Below are 10,363 nucleotides of genomic sequence, written 5' to 3' on the forward strand. Positions count from 1 at the left end.
CTGGCAACAAATTCCCTCAACTTTTGTTTGTGTGAGAAAGTCTTTGTTTTTCCTTCTAATGAGAATTTTAAAGAGAATTCTACTGGATGTAAAATTTTAGATTGGCCTTTTTTTTTCATAGTTTCTAATGAGAAATCTAATGTCATTATTATTATTTTTCTTCTATAATTGTTTTTTTCCTGTCCTTTTTGGCTTCTTTCAAGATTTTCTTTTTCTTTGATTTTATGCAGTTTGAATATTACATACATAAGTGTGTATATATTTTGTATTCCTCTTGGTGATTTTTGAGATTCCTAGTTCTTTGTTTTAATGTCTGTCATTAATTTTAGAAAATTCTAAACCTCTATTACTTCAAGTGTTCATTCTCTTTTTTACTTCTTCTTGTCAAATTCCCATTATATGTAAGTTACCCCTTGCAATTCTCCAACAGTCCTTAGATTTTTGTTTGTTTCAGGTTTTTTTTACTCCTTATTTTTCAGTTTGGGAAGTTTCTAATGATATTTCTTCAGCCTCTCTGATCAGCCTAGTCTAGTCACTGTTGGTTCAGGCCAGCCAAGGAATTTTGCATTTCTGTTACAGCAGTTTTGATTTTTCACATTATTAAAAACTATTTCATAGGGTTTGTTTTCCTGCTTGGATTGCCCTTCTCTTCCTGGATGTTATCTACTCTTTCCATTAGAGCACTTAGCTTGTTAATCATAACTATTTTATATCTCCAGTATTAAAATCCTCAAATCTCTGCCATCTCTGTCTTGTTTCTATTTACTTTGCATCTTCAGACTGTAGTACTTTGCCTTAGTGCAAAGTTTTCTATGTGTCTGGTTAGGGTTAAGCTGTCTTTATTATTTGTTGTATCTGTAGGTGTCAGAGGCTAAAATTTCCTTTGCTGTCTTTTTTTTTGTGTGTGTGTGTGTGTGTGTACTCTTTTGTCTTTGGATTTCCTTCTGGACTCCTTGTCAAATAGAGTCTGAGCTCTGTACTTCTTTTAGCTGCAATCACCATTATACATAGCAGTTGAATTGGAAATGTGTATGGGGAGAGGAAGTGGCCTATAATTCTATGATGAATATGTTAGTAAGCATGTGCCCCTGGCCTATGACCTTCCCAAATGCTTTTTAACCTTTCTTTCTTTCTTTCTTTCTTTCTTTCTTTCTTTTTTTTTTTTTTTTTCCTTACTGTAGGTGAGGAGACCAGAAGTTTAGAATGGTTGGAACTGGGTATTTGCCTTCCTCTAAGGTCCTTCAGTTTCTAAAAAGAAAAAAAAGAAAAAGAAAAAAAAGAACCAAGTTGGTTTAGCTATGTTAATATAGTATCCCCTGAGGGCAGGTCTTTGTTAGGATGTTAGGAGGAAGAGAACTCTTAAGGCATATTTCAAATAACTGCTTTTCCTCTCCACCTGCCAAAAGCATGACAGGATTTCCTCTGATCTTTGTTCTGAGAACCTGGAGGACTCCTGGAAGCCAAACTCTAGAGCCTCCAGAACATGTGGCAGTTTGAAAGTGTTACCCCAAGAGAGTTTATGTCTCAAGCTAGCCTATGGTCAGTCTCCAAAAAATAGTTAATTACCCTTTATGTGTCACTATCAGTGTCTGTCTTCTGGGCTGCTTCTGTTGCTAGCAAACTGGGATTCTCTATGTTCCCATTTCTTCAGTTTTCAGTTACCTTTTAGTTAATTCTCTCATGACTCTAAGTAGAGGTGTTGATTTTCCCTCTGTTTAGTCTTCTTCTATTATAAGGATAAGATTATTAGTTTTAAGCTCTTTACATATTGGATTGGAAAAGGAGAATATTTTTTATTTGCAAATGACAAAAATTAAAATTATAACAATGTCATCAGTTTAAAAAAATACATAAAGATTTGCTAATTGTGTTCCAGTGATAGCCCTGAATTAAGGATATGGAAAACAACAACTCTCAGGGAGAAAAGAGAACAGTGGGTCCCAGGGAGAGAAGACTAGGGGTTCTAAACTTTCATCATTTCCTGTTCTACAACTATTTTCCTGACTGCCCAACAACATATTCTACTATAATAAAGTCTATAGTGATTAAGTCACATTAAATATTCTGCTATGATTAACTCTTACTTAAACCCTGTAATAATCAGACCCCTCTTGTAACCAGTTGTCATTTTCTCCCCTGAAAATGTGCCATTCCACTGCTTAACAAAGAAAGCTTGCTGATCCCTTGAGGTTTGTTCTCTGTTTCAGTTATTTTTGCTTTCACTGAAGAAGTCAAAATTTACCTAAGCATTTTCTCCTAGAAAAAATGGTGGTTAAGAAACACCAACAACCATTTGCTTTTGAGAATCCTTCAATGTCTTGGCAAGAATCTTACTACAAAGAATTATCCTTTCCTATTTGACTTAGATTAGACCCACCATCTACTGTTTCTTATGACTCTCCTAAAATTCAGAGCCACATTATGAGTTCTATTTTGTACTTTTTTTTTTTTTTAGAGATGGGGTCTCCCTGAGTTGTTTAGTGCCTCACCCGTTTCTGAGGCTGGCTTTGAATTCAAGATCCTCCTGACTCAGACTCCCTAGCCATTTTATCAATAAGGCCCAATAGAATCACTATAAATCCCCATTCTTTAGTTCATAATTGATTATCTGAAATGCTCCTCTCCTGACATTACTGAGACACAGAGGTAAATATTTTTTATTGAGTTGACTAGATGAGACTTCTGCAGTTATAAAACTATTGTGACTATGTTATTGCCTGATATATAACTTGTTATTTCCTGTATATAAATGCCAAAGCAAAACTACCTACCTGAGATCCTATGGCATTCAGACCTGGACTACCTTCCTTATTGCAATAACATGAATTTTTAAAATTCCTTGCTTGTTTGGATTTTTGTTTTTGACATATCCTCCTAGTAAACATATACTTATTCTCTGCCAGCTTTGTGAAAAAGTTTTAGAGCCTTTATCATTTTAATGTGTTATGAGTTTTTCAACATTAAACTGTCATTAATAATTTTGAAACATAATAAAATTATTGCGTGTTTAGACATATTTATCCAATTCCCAAAATAATAAATCATACATTGTTAATTGCAAGAAGCAAATTATGATTTTAATATCAATTTAGATAAATCTAGAATATTATAAGAAGAAACTATTTTCAAGACATGATTTTTATTTTAGACAACTTTCATGGAAAGGTCTTATATTAATAAGATTGCCTGCTAATATTTTGACATTTTTAGAGTTAGAGTTTTGTGATCCAGTCCAAATTTTAATACCATGTTAGCTCAGAGTCTGAAAAAAGTGCAAATAAACAAAAAATTAAATATCCTAACCCTACTTGCACATTTTTTTAAGATGCTCATAATTGATGCTTCTTACAGTCCTGTGTTCTGAGAACCACAAATTTTGATAGTCAGATTCAATTACATCCTGTCACTGGCAGTATACATTCTTATAACAGGATGTGAAAATGAAAACTTTTCTTTCCAGTTTTGGCTGAGATCTCAAATTCCAAGGAGAAAACAATAGCAAGCAAGGGCTTCCACATTCCTCACTGGGGTGATCTATTGCTTGTATAAGACCAGCAGAAAAAAAAACAGTGTAGAGATAAGAATGAAAGCACTCTTTTCAAACCCTACTTAAATAATCTTTACATTATAAGTTTTGAGGTTATAGAAGCTGAGAAATAATTTTTTTTCTTTTTCCTCCATGCCAGAAAGAGGAAGAAAAGCAAGGAAGTGGGAAATGTGCTTTTTATTCTTAACTGAAATTAATTAAGGAAAATTTGATCCAACCATTTGAAGAGCTTAATTTATATCCTGGAGTTGAGGGAAAGATATACAGGTACTTGAGGAATTGAGGGTGGGGAGACAGAAAAAGAAAGAAAGAGATAGATAGATAGAAAGAAAGAAAGATAGATAGATAGATAGATATTAGGGAGCCATTGCAGGATTTCCTGCAATGGGTGCGCTCTGTAATCTACAGTTGTGCCAAATGAGAAAGAGCTGCCTAGTGGTGTGCTTAAATTGTGACAAAGAGGATCATCTGCATGTTTGATGTTACTCAAACAAAGGGACAGATATTTAGAATTCTAAGACTGAGGGAGGAAACATGGGTTGTTGACAGGGAGGGAAGAACAAGGAGCTTGTCTTCTGAGCAACAGAAAGTGCAGTAGAACACTCCATGAGGGCAAGTTGGATTTACCATTTGACAACACAAGATCACAAATGCACTGGACACATTACTCTGTCCCTTTCCTCCTGTTCCTTTCTTCCAACTCCTTTCACTCTAGAAAGGATGGAAACCTGGGTTAACAAGTTTGGTAAAGTAGAGATGATGAGGACACATTGTCTTTTTCACTGCAGGCTGTGAATTTCCTGAAAAATGGTGTAACTGGATTAATTCAATAAGATTTCCTTTTTGTCTGGCATCTCACTCTCAGCATATCTTTTATTCATTCATGTTGCAGAGCATGATTCAATTACACAGATATTCTACAATTTATTTATTTATTACATTTTGATTGACATTTAGGTTGTCTTCAAACTTCTATTACGAATAAAGCTGTTGTGAATATTTATGTTACAGTACTAGGGATTGGACTCAGGGGCACTTGAACACTGAGCCACATCCCCAGCCCTATTTTGTATTTTTCTAGAGATGGGATCTCACTGAGTTGTTTAGTGCCTCGTCATTACTGAGGCTGGCTTTGAATTAAAGATCCTCCTGTCTAAGCCTCCTTAGCCACTGGGATTATATGCGTGCATGACTGCACCTAGCTTTATGTTCATTATTCTTGTGGATATATTTATTTCTCTTGCAAAAATGTCTACTTGTTCAATAGCTGAGTCACAAAGTAATTATTTGTTAAACTTTCTAAAACCTTCCAAAATGTTTTCTCAAGTTTTTATATAATTTTTACAGTCTCATCAGCAGTGTATAAGTGTTTCAATTATTCAACTCTTCCACTAACATTTAGTATCCAAAAAAATTTTTTTTTAATATTTATTTTTTAGGTGTAGATGGACACAATACCTTTATTTTATTTGTTTTTATGTGGTGCTGAGGATTGAACCCAGGACCTTGCACATGCTAAGCAAGTGCTCTACCACTGAGCCACAACTCCAACCCCCCTCAAATTTTTAATTTTACTCCTTCTAGTGAGTGTAGACTGGTATCTCATTATACTGTTAATTTTAATTTCATCAAATGATTTGTAACAATGATCATCTTTTTATATACTTAATTGCTATAATTACAGAGTACCAATGAATAAACAAAAAAGATATGTCAGCATCACAAAAATACTCAACTAACCAAAAAGATAAAAAAGGGAAAATATGAAACAGAAAAAAATAAGAAGTATTAATATCAATAATCATTAAGTATGAATAATCTAAACACTTCAATTAAAAGGAGAATATTGCTAGACTAGGTAAAATACATTCAATTATCACTGAATGAAAGAAACTCCCTTTAAATATTAAGAGAGTAATGGGATAACAGTAATTGAATGGGAAAAGATACCATACTACTATTAATAAAAACTATGTTAAAAAAGGCTACATTAAATTCAGACAGAGTGAATTTAAGAGTTAAGAATATTATAGGAAAGGAATAAGAATGTTACATAATGATAAAGGGGTCAATCAATAGAGAAAATAGTGTAAAATGTATGTGTACCAAATAACAGAGCTACAAAACATATGAAGACCAAATTGATGTAACTACAAGAAAAATATAGACAGAGTCACATACATAGGACGAGATTCCATCCCTCCTTAAATACAAAACAAAACTATTTATCAATAAGAACTCATTGATACTTATAGAACACTCCATTCAACAATAAAATATATATTCATCTGAGTACCCAAAGAATTTTTACCAAAAATGGTTATATTCTAAATTACAAAAGAAGTGTCTGCATATCTAAAGGGCCTCGGGTCACGTAGACTATATTTGACTATATTTTCTGACTAAAATGAAATTAAATCAACAACTAATAAGTGTCATAACTGGAAAATCCCCAAATATCTGTAAACTTCAAGACAAATTTTTAAACAACACAGGGATCAAATAAGTGATCAAAAGAGAAACGAGAAAGTTTTTTTAACTGAATAAAAATGAGAGCACAATATATCAAAAATTTTAAGATATAGCTAAAACTGTGCTTAGAGGCAAACTAATGATACTACAGGAAACATGCAAAGAAAGAAGAAAATTATTATCTGTGCTCTCAACTTCTATATTAAGAAATTAATAAAATCTGAGCATATTAATTGAAAAGGCAAAGAAACTAAATACTAAATGTAAAAAGCACAAGTAAATGAAAACAGAAAAAAACACAAACTCAAAAATAGTGAAAGCTGCATTATTGGAAAAACTAATAAAATTGCTAAATCTCTAACCAAACTGGTAATGAATATGAAAGAGAAGAAACAAATTACTAAATTCGTGATGAGAGAGGTGATATTTACTACAAATTTTATGCATATGAAAAGGTAATAAAAGAATATAAAAATTTCATGATAATAAGTTATTTACACGAAATGAAAAATTTCTTCAAATATACAAGCCAATAAAACTCAGTTAAATGAATATATACACACACATATATACACATACATATATTTACAACTATACGTACATTTATACATCGGCATATATACACACACATATACACATATGTTTGTATATGTACATACATGTATATGTATGTATATGCATATGTATACATATATTCCACCCACATCCCATGTGGGCAGTGGAAATGGCTTCCCCTGGGTAGAATGGACTAACTAAGAAATAACAGGTAGAAAAAATAGGACAAAAAAAAAAAAAAAACATAGGACACAGAAAGTAGTTTCAACTGTGGGGGCAGGAAGGGCAAGCTGATCCAATCAAGCTTCTATACTCTGGCAAAATGGAGCCTGCACCTGCTTTATTTATATTGGGAAACATCAAAGACTTTCCACAGAATGTTCTTCTCCAAAAAAGGTTAAAGGTGGGCTGTCCAGTTCTCAATAGGTTGTGCCCATCTCCAAAGCTACTATGAGGTATATATCGTCCTAGCAAAAAAGAGATTAAGGTCACATGCATTGGGCAATCTATTGTCATAGGAGTGCCATGATAGTTCACAATGCCAAACCTAAATCTCCCTGGCTACCATACTGAGAAAAGACCTTCAAGTAATTCACGGATAGCTTCCTACACATATACATACCCAATTCTGGATTTTTCATTCTCATTAAGAAACATCCAGGGTCAGGGAGCTTTATGTGAAAATTCTACCAGACATTTAAGAAAGAATAATGTAAGTTCTACAAAGAATTGAACTCTTCTAGAGAATTGAATAAGATGGAATACTTTCAAAATCTGTGAGGTCCTTATGATTCTGATACCAAAATCAGATAAAACTACAGAAAAATGTTCATTATGAACATAGATGAAAAATTATCCTACTTTAGTTTTAACATGTCAAATTCAAGTACATGTTTATGGATATATGATGACTAAATTGATTTTCATGCCAGGAAAGCCTGCTTGGTTAAAAATTTGGAAGTCAAACAATGTAATTCTCCTTATTAACAACTGCCAAAGATCATCTGAACAGCTCAAGAGAAGGTGTTTAACAAAATACACAATCCCTTTCTGATAAAAGCACTGAGAATACTAAAGTTAGAGGTCAAATTCCTCAAACTATAAGGAGTTCAGTTGGTTTATTACTAGATTGGAAAAATCCTTTCCTTATCTATGGAGATACTTGTTTTATGACTCTTAAACAAGGTAGCGTAGAGTCTGATGTGTACTTTAGTGTACAAAACTCCAGTAATGATGCAAAGTCTTTTTTAAACTGATATTTGCAATTAGTTTAACCACTTTGACAAGTTTGATTGGAGATACAGCAAGGTACATATGTAATTTATGAATGCAAATGGTTGCCCTGCAAAACTCTGTGAAGTATTTCTCAGACACCTGATAATCTTTACCATGAAAGACCTAATGCTATTATTGTAAGGTCAGGAACAAAGTAAGACAATTTATCTCATTTTTTTCTATTCAACATTATACTGAAGATTCTAGCTTGTGGAATCAGGTTGAAAAGTAAACAAAAAGCAATCATCTATGTAGAAAATCCTACAAACTCTTCAAAGAAAACTATCAGAACTGATGAATGATTTTAATGAGGCTACCAGGCACAAAATCAGTGTATAAAATTGATTATACTTTTATTTTACTAGCAGTAAACAATTGAAATTGTAGATATAATACTGTTTATACTATATAAAATTGTTAAACATCTATGGATAAATCTGATAGATGGCTAAATCCTATACACTGAAAACTATAAAACATACCTAGGACATATTAAATATCTATATACGTGGAGAAATGTCATGAATTCATTATTTTATGAAAATATTGCTAACATATCAATTTCCTGAAAATTCATTCAATGCAATCCTAACTGAAATTCCAGTAGTTTTTGTTGTGGATATTGACAACTTTTTTTTCCTGAGATTTATACAAAATTATGGAGAATTTAGAAGAGTGAAACATCTTTAGACATGAAGTTTGTAAGACTTCATGCTACCTCGTTCAGGATTGTACAAATTTTATAATCAAGAAAGTGAGGTAATATTATAAAAATAGACAAGTCCATCAATGGATTAGTAAATAAGTATTACAGATCAGTTCACACAGTTATGGAAAACTGACTTCTTCCAAATATTCACAGGAATTTCAAAAGAGAAGAATAAGCATTTCAATATATACTACTAGAAAAATTCAACAACATGCTATATACAAAATAGTAAACTTCAATTCTTGCTTCATGCTATATGCAAAAATAACTCAAATAGATTACAAACGACTAAATATAAGAATTATAAGACCATTGAAGAAGACACAAGAGAAAAATCTTAGTGACCTTGAGGTTGACACAGAACTTTATCATTATTACACACAAAAAAAAAAAAAGAAAGAAAAAGAAAAAGAAAAAAGAAAAAGCTCAGGAAATTAGCCATCAGAGAAATTAAAAATGTTTGCTTTTCTAACAAAATATTTGTAGGACATGCATCTGAGAAATAAGTTGTATCTAGGATACATGAAGGTTTCTAACTCAATAAGGAGATAATTTAAAAATGGGCAAAATATTTTAACAGATTCTCTTGTTCTGATTTTTATATATTATTTTATATATTATATATATTTCTTGGAGCTCTCAGCATAATCATAGCTGATAAAGATGTCTTAAATATGTCCAAATTAACACAGAATGATTTAAATGAAATCAACTACCATAAGGTTTTATGTATTTTTTGCATTCTTTAGGAAAATAACCTATGGAATATACTAATGTGGCACTGGCTGGCTCCACAATGCTCTGTCACTGTTTCTTTTGATTTGGGTGCCTTTCTCTCTGGTAGTCTAGACATAGACTGTTTCTTAGACATGTTTATAAATGGATTAGAAAGGTGGTCTAAATACAGGCATCACTGAAACATGAAGCATCTTTTTGTTATAGAGTGTTGTTATTAAGAAAAGATTCCAAAGGAAGGCTTTTGGCAATGAATCATAGATTCTGACAGATGTTTTCTACAGATGAGAGCTCAGCTCCACCTTTCTCAAAAATGCAAGTTTTGGGAGAGGTCTTTCTTTCCAAACCCCTGGGAAATAAGTTGTACTGTGGACTATGTTTCCTAAAACCACTCCTACCATTGTTTGAAATCCAAGCAAAGGTCTTTTCTGGTACATAAATGATTTTGAAACCTTAAAATTTTCAGCATAGTTTGCTCTTAGATTCAAACAGAACTTTTAATATAAAGGACTGGGATGCATAGGTTTGAATTTATGGTTTGAATTTTCCCGTCAGTCTCATAGTGTCTCATGCCAGAGCAAACCGGCCCCGAACCATTGTCTGGCCTCTGTGTCTGAGGCTGCTGGCACTGAAAGGGGTTGCACATTGGAAAATAAATAAGTAGATAAATAAAGGACTATGGAAGGAGAGTACTAAGAAAACTCATTTTCCTTCATGAATATAAAATTCTGTGTGAAGACAAAGCTAATTGTGTCCCAAAATATGGAAGAAGCTTTAGAAATGACCTGATCCAATCTCTCTATTTTATTGAATAAGAAACTGAGACCAGAGCAGGTAGATCCTGAAGCCAGGAGCAGAAACCACAAACCATGATCTGCTCCTAGTCCAGTGTTCTTTCCATTATGCTTTTCAAATGACAGGAGGAAATAATCTCTGACAACATAATGAAGACCACTTAAGTAGGTCAAATAAATTGCCCAATGTCACATAGCTAGGAAGTGGCAAAGCTGGGACAAGAATCTAGATATCCAACATTCCAACACCCATTAATTTATACTATTCTACTGTAT

At 32.8% G+C, this 10,363-nt stretch overlaps 1 non-coding gene across 1 annotated transcript; it reads left to right on the forward strand.

Annotated features, from left to right (window-relative positions):
- The first annotated feature begins 9,810 nt into the window (after window positions 1-9,810).
- Window positions 9,811-9,941, forward strand: LOC120892107 (small nucleolar RNA SNORA42/SNORA80 family). Its single transcript, XR_005736767.1, has one exon. It is a non-coding gene; the product is annotated as a small nucleolar RNA SNORA42/SNORA80 family (small nucleolar RNA).
- The last annotated feature ends 422 nt before the right edge of the window (window positions 9,942-10,363 follow it).

This window comes from Ictidomys tridecemlineatus, chromosome 2 (genome assembly GCF_052094955.1).
Source record: "Ictidomys tridecemlineatus isolate mIctTri1 chromosome 2, mIctTri1.hap1, whole genome shotgun sequence".
Lineage (NCBI taxonomy): Eukaryota > Metazoa > Chordata > Mammalia > Rodentia > Sciuridae > Ictidomys > Ictidomys tridecemlineatus.